General features: G+C 33.3%; 1 protein-coding gene across 5 annotated transcripts in view; it reads left to right on the top strand.

The window, feature by feature from the left end:
* CADM2 (cell adhesion molecule 2) overlaps positions 1–24326 on the top strand; it is a 1082757-nt gene that overhangs the window by 173660 nt on the left and 884771 nt on the right. The window lies entirely within an intron of this gene.

Below are 24326 nucleotides of genomic sequence, written 5' to 3'. Positions count from 1 at the left end.
ATTCAAGTCTTTTTAAGATGTCTTTTAGTTGATAAAATTGTGGTGGTTAATCTTCTTCAATTCTTGCTATACACAGCGAATCGATTATACACCAAAGATTATAACAGCATAGAATTTTAGGGCAAATTTAAACATAAGAGATTTGCTATATATAATTGTGTAAGTTTTTTAAAAATCATTTTAGTTATTGAGAGATTTTATTTAATTTTAATGAAACTGATTGTATTATAGGTAGCCCTAATGGAGATATAATTTCAAATAAGACAAGCTGTGCCCTTCCAGTATTTTGAATATTGTTCATTATACTGCTAAATTTAAGTAATACTACTTTGAATAACTTGGAATGGATCATACTTGTTATAAATTATTGTAATTCATAATAAGTATTTGTATTAATTTGTGTAATTTTTAACAAAAAAGCAATGTCTCTGATAAAAATTTTTATTCATAAATATAAATGTGTATATAAAATGCAAAACAATAGTTTTGAAAATCAGAGATTATAATATATTAGCTGGGTTTCTTTGATATAAGCATTCAAAAACAGTTGGCATGAAAATTAAAATCATTTTACAAAGCAAAAAATCATCATATTTTAAATATATTGTAGCATTAGAAAATTCCTTTTTCAGAATCTTCTTTCACTGGTAATGTAAACCTTTCGACATGACCACAGTCATAAATTCAAAATTCTCTAGAACTTATTCCCTGTCTAACATATTTATTATAGTAATCTATAATTATGCTGTTATATAATGAGGGGTACTTCAGTTTGCTTTTCTATTGGCACAATATAATTTTGTAATGAAAACATAAAGGTAATCATTTTAAAATATTAATATCTTACAAATGTATAATGCTGTGAAATTTAAATAACTATTCACAATCAAAAGCACATATAGTACTCATCATTGTAATCAGAAATTACAGAAATCAGAATACTGTCGCTACTTTACAGGTGAGAAAAATTAGCCTCAAGAAGTTTAAGTGGCCAGATTCAGTACACGAGTTTTTCAGCATTCTAATAGCTGCCTCCTCAAAACACAGAATGTGATTGGCAATTAATCAGTTGTAAATATTATAGTATTTAATATCTCTGTAGAAGCATTATTTCAAAACGCAAACATTTCATAAAACTTTTGATTTATACAGCCAGTTGTGTTTTCTGCACTTTCATCAGTAGCAAACAAATATCCATTAGAGAGCCGTAGTATTGAATTTAGATCTTTGATTTCAAAGCACTTATTTCTGTTTAAAATTAAGTGCCATGATCAAGAATTGTTAACTAATTTTTAAATTTGTATTCTCATCAAGTAAAGAGTAGAGACCCTAGAGATTTATGGCAATCTACAAATCTCACTTGAATATGTAGCTGCCATTTATCTATTGGTGTGTTTTATTGTGAAAATGGTTTCAAGTACCATTGTCTGTACCTTTGGATAACAGACTTTTAGAAGTAGGCAGAAAGAGGGTTGACAGTGACTGAAATGTTGTTTTACACTCTTTCGATTTCCCTCATAATCACTTTTCATGTTTAGTTAAAGGCATGTGGCTTCTTTTGAGGAAATTAGAGTTCTAAAGGAAGAATAAAATAAATAAATAGGAAAAGCTTCGAGTGGTAATAAGAAGCTGTGTCACCTAGGTGTGATTTCCTTAATCTGCATTTAGGAAGATAAAGAGAAAGTTGAAAAATGGTAGGAACCGTGGAAGTAACAGAGCACATTTGAGTTCTGTGTGTTCAGCTCATTGCAAGGAAAAGTGCCACATCTGCTACTGGCATCTGTGAGTGCAGGCTGGGCAGTTATCTTTGTGGCTGGATACAAGGGTCAAGCACAAGACACAGACTCAACCCTGCCGTTAACCTTTCTGTTCCTATTGGTCTTTTAGAAATTTTGTTCTCTTAAGTTCTCTAGTAGATTAGGAACATCCTTGAGAAGGAGTAAGCATGAAGTTACTAACTGTGTATGCATTTCAATAATGACAAAACACACAGCCACACAAACACATACCTGTTTTTTCTCATGTGAGTCAAGATATCATGATTTTTGGAATTATTTTGAATTATCAAATTATATCCCCCAAAATATCATTTGAGACAAAATAATTCAAGTTTGTGAGAAGTTTGAACTAAATATCATATTTCAGTTTTTGAGTTGTTCTTTTACATTGATCAATACTTATTTGTTTGTAATTGCATTACCTAGTTGGCTATGCAAACTTCTTATTTCAGGGGGTTCGTGTTTTACCAACTATACAGTTGATAGTATTTTATTGATTTATTATGCCTTTAAAGGCAATCCTATGGGTTTTTCTTTGCAGATAGAATTATATATACTTATTATATGTAGATTTTATTTTTAAGAACTATAGGTTACTATGCAAAGAAGCTTAAGGAAAGCATGAAAAAAAAGCCACGTAATAGAATAGTCAATGAAGTTAAAAATGTAAGTTGGGCTATGATATCTGATGTTAACTAATGAAGAATTGTGTCCATTTTTATGAGATTTGGCAATTTTAATATAAATAACACAATTTGAGGGCTCAATATTCCCTCTGAAATGAGAGGTAATTACATTTACTACATATAAGGGTTTTTTCAAGGATAAATTACCTTATGAGAAGGCAGAAACGTCTTGCCTGTGGAGTGAAGGGAAGGATGTAGGAAGTAATATCCAGGGGTGGTGGTTATTTGGAAAAGAGAGATGACAGTGAGATGAGGTTGTACAGAACAGATAACACATTCAGTTTCAGGCTGAAGTTAAAGACCAGTGGATAGGGAAGGCTGTTAGCAAATGTAATTGCCTAATGATGAGATGCTATAAACCTGGCTTGTAGCTAAGATTCAGGAGCTGGAAAGCCACCAGGTTAAAATGTGGGCTCAGTCATCAGAAAGCAACCTATGTTTTCAAAAGCCTCCTACTCTACCAGGTTCTCTTGGATCATGTACAGTTACTATATATTTTTATGCAGCATTTTAAGTGCAATTATCCTTATCCAGAAAATTTATAGTTAGTAATTTAATACCAGTTTACATAAATTAAATTCTTTGTTAGCAAATGGTAACTTTTTCTGTAGGAAATTTCGAAGGGTGGGGTAAATATGGTTTCTTTTTAGTGCATTCAGTAGGTCAAAAAAAGGTAAGACTTGCAGTGAGCTGAGATCCGGCCACTGCACTCCAGCCTGGGCTATAGAGCGAGACTCCGTCTCAAAAAAAAAAAAAAAAAAAAAAAAGGGTAAGAAAATTATGAGGAATGTGGAAATGGACAGGTAAATAACTTGTATGACTTGATCTAAACATGTAAATTGGTAGTGTATCTTAGAATAAATATTTAAAACACAGCTAGATTCTCAAATACCTTTTTAACACTGTCCTTGTAAATCCTCCCATATCTGTTAATATGCCTGGAAATGTTCCAAGTGCCTTGCCAACATTATCTCACTTAATTCCACATTGATCCTGAGCCTGTATTATTGTGTTGAGTTTGAAAATCAGGTTTTGGTGGCTTAAGAGGTTAAGTAACTTGCTGAAATTCATACACCCAGTGAATGGAAAGTCATTTGACAGGTAAAATGTAGACTTAGGTCCAGACAGTTTCTCTGGGTCATATGTCCTTTTAAAATGGCTGGTGCTTCTCAGCTGCATGCCGGAATATCACAGCTTGTCTTTAACTTGGCAGGATTCATAATCTTGCTTTTAATTAGCTAATTATAGACTTCGATTATCTAAATTAGCTGTTCTCCTCCTTAGGGTGGGGAACCCAGAGACTTGTGTCTTGAGAGCACACTGGTTCCTGCTGAAACCAACCAGCACAAAACCTATGTTGTCTAATCTTCCTTCATCTATTATTTTTTTGCAGTAAAAGTAAATGTAGTCAGATACTAAATACATGTATTAGTAGGAATCAGTATATCATTTTCTTCTATGAGGCTTCATATTCTGCAAAACCCTGGATTTCATATGAGAGCCAGTTATTTTATGTAATACTTTAAAATAAATTAATGGCCAATCATTGGTGAGCAGCATTACAGTTTTCAAAAACACAGACTCTGGAGCCAGAATACCTGGGTTTAAATCTTACTTGTACCAGTGACTGCCTGAATAATCTTGGGCAAAGTACTTAAACTGTTTATGCCTCAATTTCTTAATCTTTTAAATTGGGATGACAGCAGTACCCTCCTGATGGGATACAAATTTGTGGATTAAATACTTAACACATGTAAAGTGCTTAAACAGGGTGTGGCATATGGGAAACACTGTAAAAATGTTTATTCTGTAGGAGCTATTTGAGGAGCAGTAGTGATTATAGTGATTTTATTGATGCTATTCATGGAAAAAAAAAATGTTTCTAAAAACTACTGATACACTTTGACCAAAACTACTTATTTGATTCTCAAGGGTAAACCCTATTATATATCATGTGTCAAACATAACAATATGCTTTTATATACAAATATTTAAGGAAAGTTGTAATAGAAATCCAATCCTTTTTAATTCTGGCATTTTTTTATGAATATAGATAGGATATATGTTAATGGAAATAGTATAAATTCCATCAGATAAAACCCACAATTATCTGGAACTTTCATTGATTTCAGTCTCCTATTTGGGGCAATTTAGCACACTTTCACATCTCAATATAACTACTTCTAGTCTTTTATCACCTGTTTCATTCATTAGATGATAAGATCACTTGCTGGGTGCACCCCAGGATCTCAGTGACTTAACGAAGATTTATTTGTTGCTCAAGCTAGATTGTCTAATATGGGTTGGAAAAGCATTGTGTTTGTTTTAACCATTCAGGAATCCAAGCTACTGACACTTCACCATGTGTGATTTCAAAACTGACAAAAAGAACCCACATCAGTGTATCCACGTTTATTAGCCAAAGGAAATCACATAGTTACACCTCACTTCAAAGCAAGAAAGGTAGTATTAGGTTGGTGCAGAAGTAATTGCGGTTTTTGCCATTAAATGTAATGGCACCAACTTCTGTACCAACATAACACAATTCTATTTTTGTCAGAAGAAGAATTTTTGGCAGACAGCCCTCATGGTTTCACATTGGAAATAAGCTTATCTTTTCTCTCGCACTGTGGTCTTAGCTGACTAACCACCGGCCTGTAGCTATAGTTTTCTAATCAAATTAATATAGACCATGGATTGGTTAAAATGCATCATATCTTGATTTGAACATAGAATTTTAAAAATGTTCGGATTGCTTTACTAAGCATGCTTTAGGTTCAGTGATATGAGAATACGAATGAAAAATGGAAATTATCCGAAAGGATCTGGCGCTGGCAGAGAGCCACTTAGCACTGTGCATGCATATGGGAAGCCTTTCCTCCATCCTCATTGCTTACAATGTGTGTATAATTGCAACGGGTATTTTCGGATTATTTTTATTGAAATAGTTTAAGTGGTTATAGACTTCCAGCGTTATGAAGAAGAAAATGAACTAATTATTCCCAATGAGTTAAAGTGAGGATAAATTGCATCAAATTTAGGTGATGATCTACCTCTCATCCTTGTAAAATGAAGAATCATAAGCTACGAACCTTTTAACTGAATCTCTTCATGGAAAATGAATAGGGCATGGCAGAGTCAATCTGTTAATTTCAGCTATATTAACCAGCCATGAGAATTCCCGCACAGTCTCTCAGAGCCAATATAAATCAGGACGATGACCCTAATGAACAGATTGTCCACCAGTTAGTGGGATTCACTGAAGTGTAAAGGCAAAGATTGTATTTTGTGTGTTTGGAAAGTAATTATTTTTCCAATTTGTCTCATTATCCCATTTGATAATATATTTAAAGATATATTGCAAATTTTCTTAGCAAATTTATTATAAATTATCTTAGAGAAAAAAATCCCAATATATGTCAAGAATTATTAGTTAATGGTAAACAAATCAAAAGTACAAAAACAGGCAAGAGATGACAACTTACATACTAAGAAAACTTTTTAAGAAGTATTTAGTATTATAAAATAATTTTGAAGAGGGAGTCAGCAAAACTAAGAATAATTTTATTGTGTGGCTGAGTGTGGTGGCTCATGCCTGTAACCTTAGCACTTTTGGGGGCCAAGACAGAAGAACTTCTTGAGCCCAGGAGTTTGAGACTATCCTGCACAACCTAGTAAGTCCCTTCCTCTACAAAAAAGAAAAAGAAAAAAATAATTAGGCATGGTGTCACACACTTGTAGTCCCAACTACTTGGGAGGTTGAAGTGGGAAGATCACCTGAGTCAAGGCTGCAGTGAGCCATGATTGTGTTACTGCTCTCCAACATGGCCAACAGAACGAGATCCTGTCTCAAAAAATAATTAATTTTATTGTGAAAATGAGTATATATTTGAGAGAAATTTTTCGACGACCTTTTCACTTAATTACCAAAAGGCATTGGTTTTGTTAATTGTGTGCTACAAATAACTTGTGTGAATGATAAGAGCATAGCTTTAAAGAAATCAATATCCGAATTATCATTTCTATTTCAAGATAAATTTAAGGGCCTACTTACACCTTCTAACTCCATGGTCTAAAAATTAAATTCTCATCATCTTTTTCCTGGGGTATTACCCTAGCTTCATAACTGGCCCTCCTATTTCTATTCTTGGCTCCCTTCAGTTTATTTTCAACACTGTAGCCAGCATGTTTCTGATTGCATATTCATAGCATGCCATTCCATGGCTTAAGTTTTCCAGAGGTTCTCACTTCACTCAAAGAAAACCAAAGTCCTTTGAGTGGTCCTTGAAGATATACAAAGTCTGGCTATTTCTGAATTCATCTCCAGTTATACTCCTACCATATCTCTGCTCAAGTCACATTGGCCTCTTTCCTGGGCCAGGAACACAGCTCAGGCATCTCTTCCTGAACTACTTTGCGCTCTCTGTTCCTTAGATATTCTCTTTTCCATTTGGATTTCTATTGCACCAAACATGTTTCCGGCTCTTACTCAAAACTACAGACCATACTCCTGACCCACTATTACATCACCTATCCTGCTTACCAGCTCTATTTCCTATGAAACTTATCACCATCTAAAATATTTTGTTTCACACGAACACATGCGTGCACACACACACACAGGTACACACAATCTTTCTCACGTCTTTAAAACATAAACGTCATAAAAACAAGATTTGTGCTGGGCGCGATGGCTCACTCTTGTAATCCCAGCACTTTGGGAGGCCAAGGTGGGCAGATCACTTGAGGTCAGGAGTTTGTGACCAGCCTGGCCAATGTGGTGAAACCCCGACTCCACTAAAAATACAAAAATCAGCCGGTCATGGTGGCACATGCCTGTAATTTCAGCTACTCGGGAGGCTGAGGCAGGAGCATCACTTGAACCTCGGACAGGGAGGCTGCAGTGAGCGAAGATCACACCACTGCACTTCAGCCTGGGTGACAGAGTGAGACTCCACCTCAAAAAAAAAAATAAAAAAATAAAAAAAAAAAAGAAAACAAGATCTGTCAGATAATGCATGGAATAAGACTTGGCAAATGTTAATATTTATTATTGAGTGTTGCTTTTGCTTGAGAAGGATTTAGAGATATTTTCTTGATTTGAAAGATCAATTTCAGACGTCATAATTGCTGGTGAAAATTACGAGATAGATAAATATAAGCACAATATTTTTAAAAGACATAAAACACCTAATCATAAATGGAGAGCAAGTCTTTTAACCACTCTTAATGAAATTTATCAATACAAGGTAGGTGTGTGCCAAGTGAAGTGTCAGGTGTGTGCCATACCTTAGGATACACCTTGTATATCTTTCTAAACAGTCAGTTTAACTCAAAGATATGAGAGCACCCTGAAAATGGGCCACTGGAGACCAACTTCCAATTCTTCTAGAATATTTAAGTGTTCTGTGCTAAGGAAAATTTTTAGAAATATTTGAGAAGCATTGCTTTAACACATCATATGTTTTTAAAGGTTTAATTCAATTTAATTCAATAAATATTTATTTGTTCACCTACTGTGGGGAAGAAAATCACTACTAAAATGACCAGATTTATTTTGTTACTTCACTTTCTTGAATAGTGCTTGTTTTGAAAACACTGGTTGGGTTTTTGTGAAGATTTTACAACAATGCCATGCACAGATTAAGCAACATAGTCTAATTCCATCTATCCATCCAATCTGTCTGCCTATCTATATTAGCTTTTCTATGTTTCAAATAAAGATGATTTTTTTCCCACTGTATTTTCTGTCTTCTAGCGTCCCTGTAGTGGAACTAAATCACAATCTTTTATTATTTGCAATTTTTTTTTTTTTTTTTTTTTTTTTTTTTTGGTGAAGAATAGGGGCATTTGCAAACACACTGGCTTTTCAGGATTATCCTAACTTTTGAGAAACTATAAGGTAGGTGAGATAATCAAATAAAAGTCCAGGGACCATAAATATTTTACATGGTGGTGTCTATCACCCTTAAGTTTGGCAGGCAAAAGAAACATCCCTGTCATGTTCAATAATGTGGACAAATGGAAGGAATGGAATGGTATATTTAAATTGATTTGGGGATGATTAATTTCATTTATAGTAAATAGCATCTTTTGCTAATACTTGTATACATTTAAAAATACAATGTTTCAAATTGCCTTTTGGATACATTTAATCTACATGGAACATATAGGTTATTTCCCCATGATCTACCTGATCCATTAAGTTTGATGTCAACATGGCAATGGTAGAATCTTTGCGCTATAATTTGGGGAAATATTAAATAAAAGAAAGTTCTTCCAGTTTGGCATAAAAGGTTAAGGATAGACAATAAGGACAAATTCTTTGGGTTTGAAATTCCAGCTTTGTTACTTAGTACCTGTATGACTTTAAGGAAAATTTTATCCACTCTGTGCTTTGGTTTTCTGTCTGACAAATGAGATTAATGTTTATATCCCCTAGGATTGCTGTGAGTTAATATCTGTAAACATTTAGAGCAGTGTCTGGCTTGTACTATGCTAATAACTAGACTTGGCATCCATGAATTTTTACATTTTAACAGCACCCAAATAACCAAATAATGATCTTGTTGACCTTTTCTAATATTAATACTAATTGTACTATAGTATACCTGTGCTTTGTGTTAGTGTATAAATTAACACTTTTTTGTGGTGACTCTTGTTGATGAATGTCTCATTAAAGCATCATCATTCCTTCTTAGATTTTTAATGAGGTCTTTGTTTTATGCAGTGACAAATGAAAGCAGGTAGAAGCAACAAATCCAAGCAAATCATTCTTTAATGAGTATCTTAAATCTATTAACTTTCTTTTGGCTTTATTCACATATCATGATAATTACATTTTAAAAATTATTTCAAGAATAACTAATGTTGAATATTCTTCATGCAAGTGATCATTGATTTATATAAATAGTAATTACTCTGTTGTCACATGCTTGAATGTATTTGGAGTTTTATGTACTTTCAAATAAACTATATAAATAGAGCCAAGACATACATTTTTAAGTTTCCAAATATCACTTTTGTGGATGCATGCTTGTAGAGACAGCCTGTGTGGGATTTTCTGTCTCAGAGAAACATACAGTGTAAATAAGTGAATTTAAGGCATTATTTCATTGAAGATTGAGAATAATTGTACCGTGTGACATTTCAAACTTTACATTTGCATGGGTTTGATTTTTGAGTTATTTCTTAAATGCCATCCTGAAAGTATGGAACATATAAATACATTGAAAAGGAATGCATAGGGTTTGAAAACTATAGTGGTTTAAGGGGAAAAAACGATAAGAACTAGATGAAATACTACATGAGTAAGAAGTAAGACATTTCATTAGGGGATGACTGGATTGTTTAGGCAGGGACAAACATGGCTTGAATTGGAAGAACAAAAGTGAGGTATTTTTTGAGAAACTGCTGGATTTGTATCTTGGGAGTTAAACTCTACTCTTAATCAAATAATATATGTTATTACCCTTGGTAAACTGCAGAGTGTTAAGCATTATCAGTATTACTGTAATAATTAGTACTATTAATAATGTAATGCTATTGATTTATCCCTATTGATTTTCTTTTCTTTATGCTGACGATTTTCTTAATCATGCAATTTCTGAAATGTTCATAGTCTTCATAGATATGTATTCATTTGCTAAAGTGAGATAATAATGTAGATCAATTTAGTGTTTCACTAATAAAGCATTAATATCTACCTATAAATTTGTTCAGGATGTTAAATGATTAACAATTTTATTTTTGTTGATCAATTTATGCTATTACCATTCAGATACTTAGCATCAAGGTATAAGTATATAATAGGAGCTTTAAAAATGAGGACCCAGAAATTTAAAATTTAGAAATGATTTGTTAACATTTTATATATTAATTACTAATTATTAAGTACAAATGATAAGATGTATGCAGTAGTAGAATGGCACTGTTATTAATACATATAACTTGGAAATGATTTTAGAAATATATAATCACACCAAGTTGCTGTTGTTGGAGCAATGATCACACTTAGAAGTTATAAACTTTATAAGTCAGATGTTGTAGTACTCACAATTTTGTTAGGCACAATGTTGACCCAACTTCATCTAGGCAGGTCATTTAATGAGTATCACAGCGTGTAAATAGATATGTCAGGTTGAAAAAAGCATTATCCTAAAATGAGGTCAACATGAGTTGATTCTCTCAGCTGTATGGGCAGCTGAGCCCTCTCCAAATCCGAAGCTAAGTCCGACTCACTTGCAGAGCTTCCCAGGCTGCTAAAAAAAGAACAACTGCAGCAACAACAGGGCAATCTCCCCCTTTAGCGACTGCTTGAGAAGAGGGGCAGCACACTACCTACACCAGCAGTAATGAAAATTACAGACAAACAAATTTAAAAAACCTTTCCAGTTACCTTACGTGTAATTTTCTGTATATTACATTATGCTCCTGTGGCAGACAGAAATTAGAGTTGTTGGACACAAATCTCTAATAATTTAAAAGATCTTTTAGTTTTTTTACATCATATATAAATGAAAACTTTTTAGTATCTTGAATGTTAAAGAACTCTCACAAAACAATTTGTGTGACAAGTACGTTTGACCCTTAAACAATGCACCATTCTCCCAAGCTACCAAAAATCCATGTATAACTTTTGGCTCACCCAAAGCTTAACTACGAATAGTCTACTGTTGATTTGAAGCCTTATTAATAACATAAACAGTTCGTTGTATGTTATATGTATTATGTAATGTATTCTTACAATAAAATAAGCTAGATAAAAGAAAATGTTCTTAACAATATAAGGAACAGAAAGTATATTTAGTATTCATTAAGTGTAAGTTGATAATCAATATATTTATCTTTGTTGCCTTTATGTTGAGTAGGCTGAGGAGGAGGAGCAAGAAGAGAGTTGGTCTTGCTGTCTCAGGGGTTGTAGAGGCAGAAGAAAATCTGTGTATAAGTGGACATGCGCAGTTGAAACTCATGTTGTTGTTCAAGGGACAAATGTGTTTTCTTCAAATATGTGACTGTCTTTTAAATTTCTTTATGGGTCCTCGTGATTAACATAATTTTTAATTTTAATATAGTCAAACATCATTTTTATGGTTAGTGCTTTTTTGCCTTTTTAAAAAATATCAGAAAATATAAAAATGTTTTCCTCCAATATTATCTTTTCAAATAAGGCTGCCATGGTTTGACTGTCCTCTCCAAACTCATGTTGAAATTTAATTGCCGTTGTGGCAGTATTAAGAGGTGAGACTTTTAAGAGGTGATTAGGCCATGGTATGACGCAGCAAGAAGGACCTTGTCAGATGCTGGTCCCTCAAATCTTAGAGTTCCCAGCCTCCAGAATTGTGAGCCGATACTTCTCAGTTCATTATAAATTACCCAGTCTTAGATATGCTGTTATAGCAGCAAAAATGGACTAAAGCAAAGACATATAAAAATTAATAAATTGTAGCACTATAGATGTTTTATTTTATTGTTAAAAGCTTCCATTTAACACACCTCGTTCAAATTGTCTGCATATAATTATTTACAATAATCTGAATCTGTGAAAATAACAAATCAACTCTTGTATCCACTATATCCTAGAATCCCAGTTCTCTCAAACACACAGTATTTCCTTCTATTTTCACAGCGTCTTAACAATGGATATTGGTAGGTTGAATTTCCTGATAACTGGAAAGAAGCTACATGGTCTTTTCTGGTATACCAGCATGTATATCCGAGTGAAGGTTAAGGTTAACTTAATTTCTCACTTCAGTTGAAAATCAATTCTTCTACCCTTTTGTCATAATCCTATCAACTACATAGAGAAGCTGTTCTATTTCAGAGTTATATTTGAATTTGCACAGGGAATTAAATTTTAGCTTTCAGAAACTGAAAGGTTTTAGAGGATCACAGGATCTTTTTTGCTGTATTTACTGTAATAAGTAGTGACCCTGGAATTCTAAAGGGGTTTTCATAAGGGGCCTTTGCTAAGAATAAAGGACAGTCGGAGGAGGAATTCCAGAGTATATGGTCTTTCAGCTTCTGGCAGATGGTGTACAAAAGACACAGCTAAACTCTCAGAGACAGAAACAACTGTACTTTTAAAATACATTTAAAATTTATGTATTGGGAATAAAGAAATCATTTACATTTCTCTAGTAGCTTTTCTTGAGCTGTCAGAAATGTTTTTTCCAATGAAGACCAAATACTTTCTTTATTAAGTTATAAAATAGTTAGCATACAAGTGCAGTAAGACAAAATGACCCTACCAGTTTCCTGAGTTAGCATTTTAAATTTGTTTATTTGCTGAAATTCAATCCATTAAGAAAGTCAATTGTGGCTGGGTGCTGTGGCTCACGCCTGTAATCCCAACACTTTGGGAGGCCGAGGTGGGTGGATCAGAAGGTTAGGAGTTCGAGAGCAGCCTGGTCAACATAGTGAAACCCCGTCTCTACTAAAGAACAAAAAAAAATTAGCTGGGTGTGGTGGCGGGTGCCTGTAATCCCAGCTATTTGGGAAGCTGAGGCAGGAGAATGGCTTGAACCCAGGAGGGAGAGGTTGCAGTGAGCTGAGATCGCGCCATTGCACTCCAGCCTGGGCAACAGTGGGAGACACTGTCTCAAATAAGTAAATAAATAAATAAATAATAATAATAACTGGATGGCAAGCAACCTTTATAGAATGCAATTAGATGAAAAGACAAGATTCTCCTTCATTTATTGAGGCTCGAATTTTGGAATTTTCTTCCAAGTTCTGTGAGCAGAGCAAGGGTAGATGGGGACACAGGGATGTAAGAAAGAACAAATGGTTATGGGTAAGAAATTGTACACCTAGCCTGAGCCTAGTCTCCATGATCAATGTTGCCTTTGATTTGGGGAATGCTATAGAGGCTGCTCAGTTAATTGTATACAAATTCTCCTCATCACTTGCTCAGTTTTGGGCTTTTCTTTACTACATTCCTAACCTTTCCATTCTACTGAGAAACTCTTCCTCTCAAAAGTGCCTTCCTGAATGATTATGTGCTTTTTTATTTTTCACTTCTGCTTTTACTTACTTGAGATGGCCTTTCTGCTGCTAGTTTTGCCTTTTTTCTTACTCCTAGAATTATCACTATTAGAAATTTAAAAAAAAAAACAACTTTCTTATAGTTAGGAGCCCTTCATTATTTCAGTCCAGAATAGAACATAAATACACTTTCCTTCGAATGTGAACAGTCTCATAGTTTATGCTGCCAAAAAAGGCACTGATCTCCTCAATATATTGCCTTAGAGCAGCTGATCAAAATCGACCTTCAAAAATCAACTCCTTATCTTCATTCTAGAAATCCAAGTTATGAGGGCTCCCTCACAATTTTTTATGGTTGCTTTAATCAGCTCAAGGTGCTATAACAAAATACCATCCAGTGGGTGGTTTGTAAATAACAATACATTTATTTGTTAGAGTTTGGGAGTTTTGAAAATTCAAGGTGAAGGCAATGGTAGATTGAGTCAGGCGAGAGTCAGTTTCCTGGTTCATAGTTGACTTCTTGCTCTTCTTCACAGCAGGTTTATAAGTAAAGGTAGATTGATTTGAATAAATCATTATAGAATTTAAAATGTACTTAAAGCAATGCCTTATTAATATTACGATCAATGATTAGAGTGTATTAAAGAGCTTTTAGATCATTGAATATCACAAACTTGAAGAGAAAAGATTAATTTTTTATTTTAAATATCCATTGGTGATAGTTTCAGTATTTATCAAATTCCTAACAATCCAAATTTCTATATATCGAAAACTTCAAGTGATTTCTGTCCTATTTCTTGTTTTCTCTCTTCTCCTGAAGACAGACTACCCAGGGACTGTTTTCTGTATTATTACTTCACTTTTCAGCTTTTTCATACCAGTCAGCGTAAACCTATTTCATATAATTTAATACTACTTTATATAATACTCTGTAATTTTGGTTTATTTTCAGATCTAATATTCATATCCTTAACTACATCTGACTGTTGACTGTGCCTCTGTATGTGTGTGAGTGTGCTGGGACAGTAGGTTCCTTCGTTGCAAGGATGTGTGGCCAAAAGAGACTATAGTTACAGTAATCTCCATGTGGACCCATCATCCTACTCTATTACCCTGCTTTATACTGTATCTGTGCTGACTGAGACAATTTCATTTGCCTGTGCTGCATTTGCTTGAAGTGCTTCATCCAATCCTCAGAGAACAGATTTGTCTTTAATGTTTTAGTTTCTCAATACTAATATTGATGGTGGAGGTGCGGGTCATATCTTCCCCTCAACCCCACCAGATTTTCCTGAATATCCCTCTTTTTCAGTTCGCCATGTAGTGATTACTTACTAACCTTCTGTCACACATTCTTTCTGAAGTGTTTATATTAAAATGTAAAAAAAAAAAAAAAAATCTTTCAACTGGCGATTTGAAGAAGAAAAAAATTGTAAAGATGGGAATAAAAATTACCTGCATTTGAAAATTAACACTGCATTTATTTTAGTGTTTTATTGTGTGTGTGAGAGAAAGATAGTTTCATATGTGTGTTGACATCTGCGTGTGTTTGTGTGTGTGTGAATGCAGGGAAAGTTCTGTTTATAACAGAAGCAGTTATAAGTTTTAAAATAGTTTATATTCAAACCTATAAGCATATGTGTGTACCTATGACCGATCAATCTGTAAACACATTTTATACTTTCTTTACTAATCATTTGTAATGTTAATAACTCTTCATATCAATAGTCTTCAAAAATAATTTTACAGTGATTGCATCATATTCTATCATAGAAAAAGAACATATTATTAATGTTTTCGGACTAACAGCTCTTATACCCACTGAGCAGAAACATATTAATACATCAAAACCACAGGGTTTGCAGGAGAGAACGAGTTTAAAGATGGTGGCCCAATGGAGAAATGGGAGAAGACCCTCAAATCCATCTTCCCCAGGAGTCTGGGCTAGGGTTTTTAAGGGGATTGTGGAAGGTGATGGGCCAGGAGATTAGGGTTGTTGACTGGTCCATGTACCGGGAGTGAAATCATCAGGATATGGAAACTGTATAATGTGGTGAGTCAGACCAGCTGGTGTCAGTGGTTTCACACGAGACAATACTTTAATTGGAAAAATCATTTCAAAGTGCTTATGTTGTTATCTGTAGAGCAGTTAAGGAAAGCCATAACCTTGTGACAGTGATTCTAGGGCAGTAGGTGAACGTCTATGAGGAAGTCGGTCAGAGGGCAAGATAACCTAATGATTAATACTGAGTGTACTACAAGCTTGGTTCATTTTTGCTGCTTTTACTCCCTGGTTCCGTGATGAATTTTACGAAGTTTTTAGGGATAGTTTCATCTACTGTTTCATGTTGTTTATAATTCATACCATTTACTGTTTGTAATATACATTTCTATATAAATAATGAGAAGTTCAAGTATCATGTCAAAATTGGAATAACTGTATCAAAAGTTATACCCATTAATAAATCCATGCTTTTCATGTTTGGCAAATTGCTTTTCAGAAAGCTGTATAATTTGAATTTTTTTGCAGCAGTGTAAGTTTGTTTTTAATCATGTTTTATGATGATTAGAACACACATATATCTGGATATATACATACAAATAGGTGCATACCATACATACAGAGATAAAGGGGAGAGAGTTGGTAGCTAAAACGGCATTAAAATTTTTTTTTTTAATTATCATTTTTGAGGTGGAATATGACCTATACTTTTAATTTCTATGCTTTTCTAAATGAAGGTTTTCAGCATTTCCAATGTTTTATTACATATGTTGTTGTCAAATACATCAACTTTTACTAAAAATTTATTCCCAAACCCAAAATTATTCATTTTTTCTTACAGCTCCATCGTTGTGATTTTAGTTTCATTTAACTCTTCAATCTCTCTGTAATTCATCATAGTACATCTAATGTAAGGATCAAATTTGATTTCTTATAAGAAACAAGTTTTCTTATTGGAAAAAGCTCTAAACTTTTCCCACTGGTTTATAAAGCTCCCTTATAAACTGCACATGAACACATGCACACACTCAGTCCCACACACATGCCTTCATTCACATCTACAGTAGGGTCTCCTCTAAGATTATCTATTGGTTGCCCATATTGTAGGTTTTAAAAATGAGGTTTTTTTTTTAATATCTAATGCATAAGTCCTCCTATTCATGGTCCTTCTCAATAAATAATTGGGCTATTTTCTCCTGTTTATTCTTTCAGATCAAATTTAAAAGCATTACTTCAAGTTAAAAATACTCAGTTGTTATTTTCTTTAGGCTTGCACAAATCTTATAAATTAACTCTCAAAGAATTGACATTTATGGAATAATTAGTCTTCCCATGTAAGAATAAGGCTCTGAGGAACTATATAACGTACTAAGGAATTTAATAATTGGAAGAGTTTTCCATCTTATGGGATGCAGAGGAAATAAATATTACTTCTGTCCTGAATTTAAAGTAAAAATTATTGAATCATTTGTACCAAGTCTTTGACGTGCACCCTGAGTTATCAGCCAGTTTTCTTTTTCTGTCGACTCAGGCCGTGTCAGAGGCAAAGAAAGCTTGTAAAGCTCCAGGATGGATACTCGTTTTGGTAAAGCTACTTTTTATTTTCATTCCATTCAATATAATGAAATGAACTATTTGTTCTATTGGCCACATTCTATTATAAAAACTATGCCTTCCTGTTTTCTAATATTGAACATAGCTAAAAGAGAAAACATTTTCTATCACAGTATTTATTGATTGACTTTGATGAAATGAATTTTAATCTATTAAAGTTTTAAAACTTTGCTTTAGAACTGTGGAAAAAATGTTGAATAAGAGTTTTCAAGAACCTCACTGGGAAAATTTGGCGGGTGAGGATGTGAAATAACTCATTTTACTGGATTGAGTGCTTGTGTAGAATCTATGAGGAGGTCAGAAGAGACGTTCTCTCCTGTTTCTATGTGCCAGAGGTACGTCCTGGGCTCCTCCCTTTTTCTTAGGTCCTTTGCCAGGCCTGGGATCCCCACTTATGAAACTCAGTTACCATATTATCCCTCCAAGATCAGGGAATCCATAGTTTCAGGGCTCAGGGTTCACATGGCCTACTAAAACCTAGGTGAATGTCACAGAATGTACTGTCAACAATTTGGAATTTAATGTATAAAAAAAATAAATGAATGAGTGCAGGAACCTGGAAATGGGATGTATTTATCTGCTGAAAGAGAAGACCTGAGAAAGTATTTATGAATCATATGTTGACAGAGATAGGAAGGTGGATAGGTTAGTATTACTCAGAATGTTGAGTGAAATACAATAGAAATTTCAAGGCTGGGTGCAGTGACTCATGCCTGTAATCACAGCACTTTTGGGAGGCCGAGGTGGGCGGGTCCCTTGAGGTCAGGAGTTCAGTACTAGCCTGATCCACATGGTGAAACCTGTCTCTACTAAGGAAACAAAAATTAGCCGTGCGTGGTGGCGGGCGCCTATAATCCCACCTACTCGGGAGGCTGAGGCAGCAGAATCCAGGGAGGTGGAGGTTGCAGTGAGCTGAGATCACATGACTATACTCCAGCCTGGGCAACAAGAGCAAGACTCCATCTCACAGGAAAAAAAAAAGAAAGAAAAAAAGAAAGAAAAATCAAGTACCTTTGTCTTTTAACCATCAGTGATTGGTTGTCCAGATAGTGATTGGGTTCCTTGTATAAACCAGAAATATATAAGTGCTAGTCATTTAGCAAGTTCCTGCTTACATTCTAGGATGTGGATGGGTTTTTACAGTTTAATTTTTTAGTGTATGTTAAAATCTGTCTCATTATAAAGAAGAGACAAGTAAATATGTGATCCAAAAAATGCTACCACAGAAAAAATATACGTGCCGTAACACTTGAGTTAGGAAAATAATACTAATTACAGGGATTTATGTAGAGTGCTTACCAATTGTTCCTGATAATTATGCGATAAATAATGGCTTTTTATATCAACAACATGTCAAAAAATTTTTGGTAGGTTAGGATAAGTTTATACTTCTAATTATTCTCCCTGATTTACCTTTTAATATAAAAATTCTGGAAGCAATGGACAGACACAAACCAAAAATACCATTGTTTCAAATTTCAAAAGTTTACTGGAAGTCAACTAAAAGATGTCTACCATTTAAAAAAATAATATATTGTTGAGGTTTGTGTTTCTAGGGTTTATACAAAAAGGCTTGTACACAGAATTTCAATGACATCTATACACTGTTATTAACATAGTATTTGTAAATAGTAATATTTTTGAAGCGTATATATTATGGTCTTTCACGGAATTTAATCTTGGAATTTTAACTGTTGCTTATAGATTTTAATTACACAGTAGAAATATTTTCTACAACATTATCAAGAATTTATTCTTATATAAACCCTATGTTTTGACAGCATCCTTGGCAATAATACATTTGTAATTGTAAATATTACCACAATACTATTAAATGATAGTAATTAGTATGTGTATGGAGATAGACATATTTTGAAGAAAATAGACATATGTATAGGACTCTTGAAAGAACAGAATTTAGTGATCATCTACCTGATAAACAAATGGAAATTCAAGTAACCTCATTCTCAAACTTACCATGTAAATTTGAAATAGTTAAACGTAATGCTGACTCACTTGTCATTCTTTATGCAACATAGTCATGCTATTACATGTCATATTCAATTATAACAGTATGAAATTTGTAATTAGTGTGACCCTACCATTAACAAAACAAATAATACATGTTTGCATTTCTGTGAGTTTGCCAATCTCTAGTCCATGCAGATTGAATGTATTACAAGCCTACCAGCAGGTTATTTGTTGAGATTCATGACTGAGCAAATAGGTATTTGCCAGATAATATTTGAGGCAGACCTTTAAAATTTGGTATGAAGTTTCTAAAGCAATATGGGGCAGGGGATACAAAGCTTCTTGGGCATCAGGAACATCACGAACTGGGATGCTGAAGCAGGAAAGAATTCACTGAAAATGAGTAGTATATCTCAGCCATACTAAGGAAAATTTGGTATATCAGAAGCCATTAGGCTGAGGACAGACCAATACTGTATAATTTGTCATTTATTTGGAAAACAAAATCAATCCTCAGGATTTTATGCCCTCAGACAATTAATCTGCGTGCATTTAAGATATAAAAATACATGTATACCATCCACATACCCTCATCTCAAAATGAGAACAGCTATGCGTTAAAATATAAAGACTACAACAGTTCTCATTCATTTCTCTTTACACAGTTAACTATTTCACTTAGATTTTATAGCAATCTGTATTCACATGGTAGCATAGAAGTCATATTAAAAAACCTTGATTGAGATGTAATTCACATATCATACTATTTACCCAATTAAAGTGTATAATCCATATGGTTTTTAGCATTTTCAGAGTTATGCAACACCAGTACAATCAATTTTAGAACATTTTAATCACTCAAACAAGAAACTTCAAAACCATTAGTAGTAATTCCTCATTTCCTACACTCTATACTCTCCCCCTACTCATTCCCCCAAGGCAATTATTTGTCTACTTTCTGTTTCTATATATTTTTAACTGTCCAGAATAGAAATGACTTCATATGTTTTTGAAAACTTTGGTATCAACTACAGTACTTAAAATGAATACCAGTAACTGCATGTGTTATCTTTGAACAAATTGCTGCTGTGAAATGAAGAAGAACAAAATTCATTCTGTCTTTGGATTTTTCTTGCTATCTTTCGTATTTTTATATACTTTTCATGTGTAATATTGAGATGGCTATGTGAAAGTGAGCTGGTTTATGATGTAAAAGAAGAAAACAGATAACTCACAGATACTGGCAAGTATAATAAAGTGTTTAGTTACTCCCTGAGGTTGTCTTATTCAAATATTTTAAGAAAATGAAGTAATCGACAATACCAAGCTATAATCCGTATTTTCTGCCTCTGAGAGGCCTTAAAGAGAATTGTGAAAGATGTCTGGTTTTATTTTTACTCCTATTTGAGCCCATTTTTAACTTTATCGCTTGCCCTCAATCAACTGCCAGGTATTGATCTATTTTCAAAATTACAAACATCTAAACAGCAATCTGTCACGGGAAGACCTGAGTTCTTTGAATTCTAATATTTAAAGGCAATGTTTCCTCCAATTCCTAACAGAGAATGTGGTAGGCAGACATCTCCTGAGACTTGCTCAGAATGCAGTCAGGCATGTCTTGATTTGTGTAGGCAAATCTCTGCAATTGCTGTATTTCTTTTAGAATGAGAGAATGTGCCCCAATTGAATAGACACATTAGGATTTGCCCTTATTTGGAGCTTGTGTTTCCCATGTTTAAACACGATGCTATTTATACGTTATTATTTTCGTAGAAGAGTAAATTCAAATTTATTTATTTCCATTTTTAAATTAAAATCGTGCTTTCAAGCTTGATAAGAGCATGTGAGTTTTTTTTTAACAAAACCTTTTATTTAGAGCAATCAAGAAATTATTTGAATATTAAAGGTATTCTTAAATATATATAGAAAATGTATGTTTGCACATATGTGTGTGTGTTTGTGTGGGTGTGTGTTTCACGTTGGTCTGGAGTATCACATTGAATGGAAAATGTTTAAAAGTACTCCCAAATTTAAAAGTCAGTAACTATATGATCAAGGATCCCAGTATAAGGGGATTTTAAGTTATTTTTATATTAAATATAATTAATAGTAATTACAATAAGCTGTGTCAGCAACTTCATAAATTTATGGTTAGCTCATATAATCAAATCTCTTGAATTACTTTTACTTCTGCATGTAATAAAAATGGATGAGGAAGAACAGATGTAAAATTCTCCATTCCTCTGTGAGATGATATTACTTCCGCAAAGTTTAGAAAGCAAAATTTACCTTATTGTCTAGATAAAGCTAAATATATTCACGAATCTTTAAAGAGTAATACATAAATTAATGATCTAAGACAATTTTAAGAACTTAAGAATGCGATTAAAAAAGAAGGTCCCAAGCTATTTTAAAAATTGCTCCTAATATTATTTTGCTCTAGGCTTCACTTAAAAAAATTACAAGAGCGAAATAAATGCTTTTTCATATTGATGTAATATGTGCTTAAGGGTATACAGTTTTAATATGTGTTTTTTCATAGTGACATACAGTTTTGATAGTTAAAAGAAACGGAAATAGTAGAGGATCCCTTTGCTTTGGTATGTCTTAGGAAATGAATAAATCTGATGAGTGTGTGATAAATATCCCTGAAGACAGAGTTTATATAAAACTGAAGAAGTTACAATTTAAAAACAAATGTGGGCAACAGACTATAGAATGCCCAAGTTTCATTTAAAATTGGTTACTATTTTTCTCAGAAAGTAAGTGATACAGTATTTGCCTCTTAGGAAAATTGAATTACTAACCAGTAATTATAGTTCCCTGAATCTAATATTCTCACTGGATTTGTATCAACTATCTCGGGGCATTTTGGTATATGAGGTATAGTGATGTAGCTACATTATAAAATAAAGAAAATTAAGTTTTGATAGATTGCGTCTTAAATCTATATAGTATCATTCTATAAAGCCACTTTTAATTTTTTTCTCCCAACAGTTTTGTCAAGTAAATTCTATTAACCCAACATGTAGTTCTTTAAAGCACAGGAAGTTTAAAATACGGACTCAAGATCATAATGACATTTATAAAGCTAGAAATAAAATCTGTAGTCCTGATAACTGCACAGATCTACTTTGTCATATGTAGTCTATTTTTGCAAAATTGTGCAGAAAAGCAATATATATGGAATGTGCTAATCTTTAGAAGACTTTAAACATCCGCCATCCGCACTGTCTCATGTGCTGTAGTCTTTTTGAACCTTTAATTCAGTATATGGCATGATATGTATTAAGCTGTGGATTGCTTGTTAAAATATGTATCTGAAAATTTGGATATAATGTGGAAATTTAATTATTTTATAATGAGATTTTAGAAAGCAAGATATATGAGAATTAAGACTCTATAATAAAAAATATTTAGACAATTATTCTATTCAGAGTTACATGAACAATAAGAAACACTTTACCATTTGAAGCCTCATAAACAATGAAATACATATTTCTATTGCATCAAAAATTTCTAAAGTATAATGTAGCTAAGGAAGAACTAATGTCTTCTGGAAAATAGAAAGACAATAATTATAATTAGTCCTTATAAAAAGTTTATTTGGAGAAAGTGTTAAAATAATAATTAGAAAGCTTGAATTCTTCTAAATTCCAAATATTTGCCTACTGTTGCCAGATGGGAAGATCCTCTTTTTCTCTACTTGTATCAGTAAGTTTAAATACTGTTTTTAGAAAATATATGCTTTCTCATCAATAGGGAGGTAAGAATACTGGAGAATGTCATTTTAAATACTTGGATGTTGAAAATATCAATCACACTAAGGGATTTTATTATCATTTTTTTCCTGTAAGAAAATTCAACTTATTTGTATTGTATATGATAAAATTAAAGTAAATTTATGTATATGATCATCTGAAAACAAATGTTCTACCAAGAAAAAGTATATAGCAATGAAATATTCAAAAGCATATTTTGTTGCTGTTGAGGCATATGCCTTAGTTCTTTTTTGTCCTAAGAAACAGAGATTGCACGATAAAAATATATTTTTCCTAAAGCCTTTGTCAATATATTTGGAACTGTGAATTAACTTTCATTTCAGATGAATATTTTGGTTTCTTATTTTAAGGAATGTATACTTTCAAAAGATTCCAGTATCAAAAGGTGACTCCTGCAGAAAGAGTCTGAAGGAGATTTAAGTGGTTTTTGCTCCTCCTATCATGCAGTAAGTAGAAAAATCCCATATAAATTCGAGTTAATATGCTCAGCTCTTAATTCCATTTAGCAGTTAAGAAATATTTTATTATATATCAACAAAGATTATTATTTTTGTAGCGCTTTTTATATTTTCAAAGAGAAATACATAATAAAATGGTATAAAAATATAAAACCAATAATTTATAAATCCCTAATTTTATTAATATAATACTTTATGGTAATAATAAAAGCAGGAAACATTTGAAAGCCACTGTGAGTGCCAAATACTTTGTAAGGAATCTTTCATTTCAAGTTTACAAGAGCTTTGCATGGAGAGCTGTCTTCCTTGTAAACTAGGAAGTGTGAAGAACTGAATTCAAACCCAAATCAGCTTAATCTAAAATGAATACCCTCAACCAGTGTGTTATACTTTCTCCACAGATTTTATTTAACAATTCAACCACTCTTAATCCTTTTCCAAATTTTAGTTTCCATTCAATACTATTCAATACCTTTCTTTCGAATAAAACTTCCTTACTTATTATATAAGTAGCATATGCTAATTGCAAGGTATGCCAAAAGTAAAAAGTAAATCAGAGAGCATGTATAAAATTATCCGCAGTTGTACTGCCCCAAAACGCACTCACTCATTAACTACACATTCCTTGGGCTTTTTTCATATGTTGGATACACACACACACACACACACACACACACATATATATATATATATATCTACATTGCCCCAAATAACTGTTAGACTCCCTGCATCCTAGAGCTTCGGGCCTAAACAATGAAAGAGACTAAGTTGAAGAGGTACCTATTATTAAATAGAAAGTGATAATATTAACCATAAACTTATTTATGTATTTATGTATTTATTTATTTATCTGAGATGGAGTCTCCGTCTGTTTCCCAGGCTAATGTGCAGTGGCTCGATCTGGGCTCACTGCAACCTCTGCCTCCCAGGTTCCAGTGATTCTCTTGCCTCAGCCTCCCAAGTAACTGGGATTACAGGCATTCACCGCCATGCCTTGCTAATTTTGTGTTGTTAGTAGAGATGGGGTTTCACCATGTTGGCCAGGCTGG

The sequence above is a fragment of the Macaca fascicularis genome, chromosome 2 (assembly GCF_037993035.2).
Source record: "Macaca fascicularis isolate 582-1 chromosome 2, T2T-MFA8v1.1".
Classification (NCBI taxonomy): domain Eukaryota; kingdom Metazoa; phylum Chordata; class Mammalia; order Primates; family Cercopithecidae; genus Macaca; species Macaca fascicularis.
This window is presented reverse-complemented; position numbering and strand designations above follow the sequence as displayed.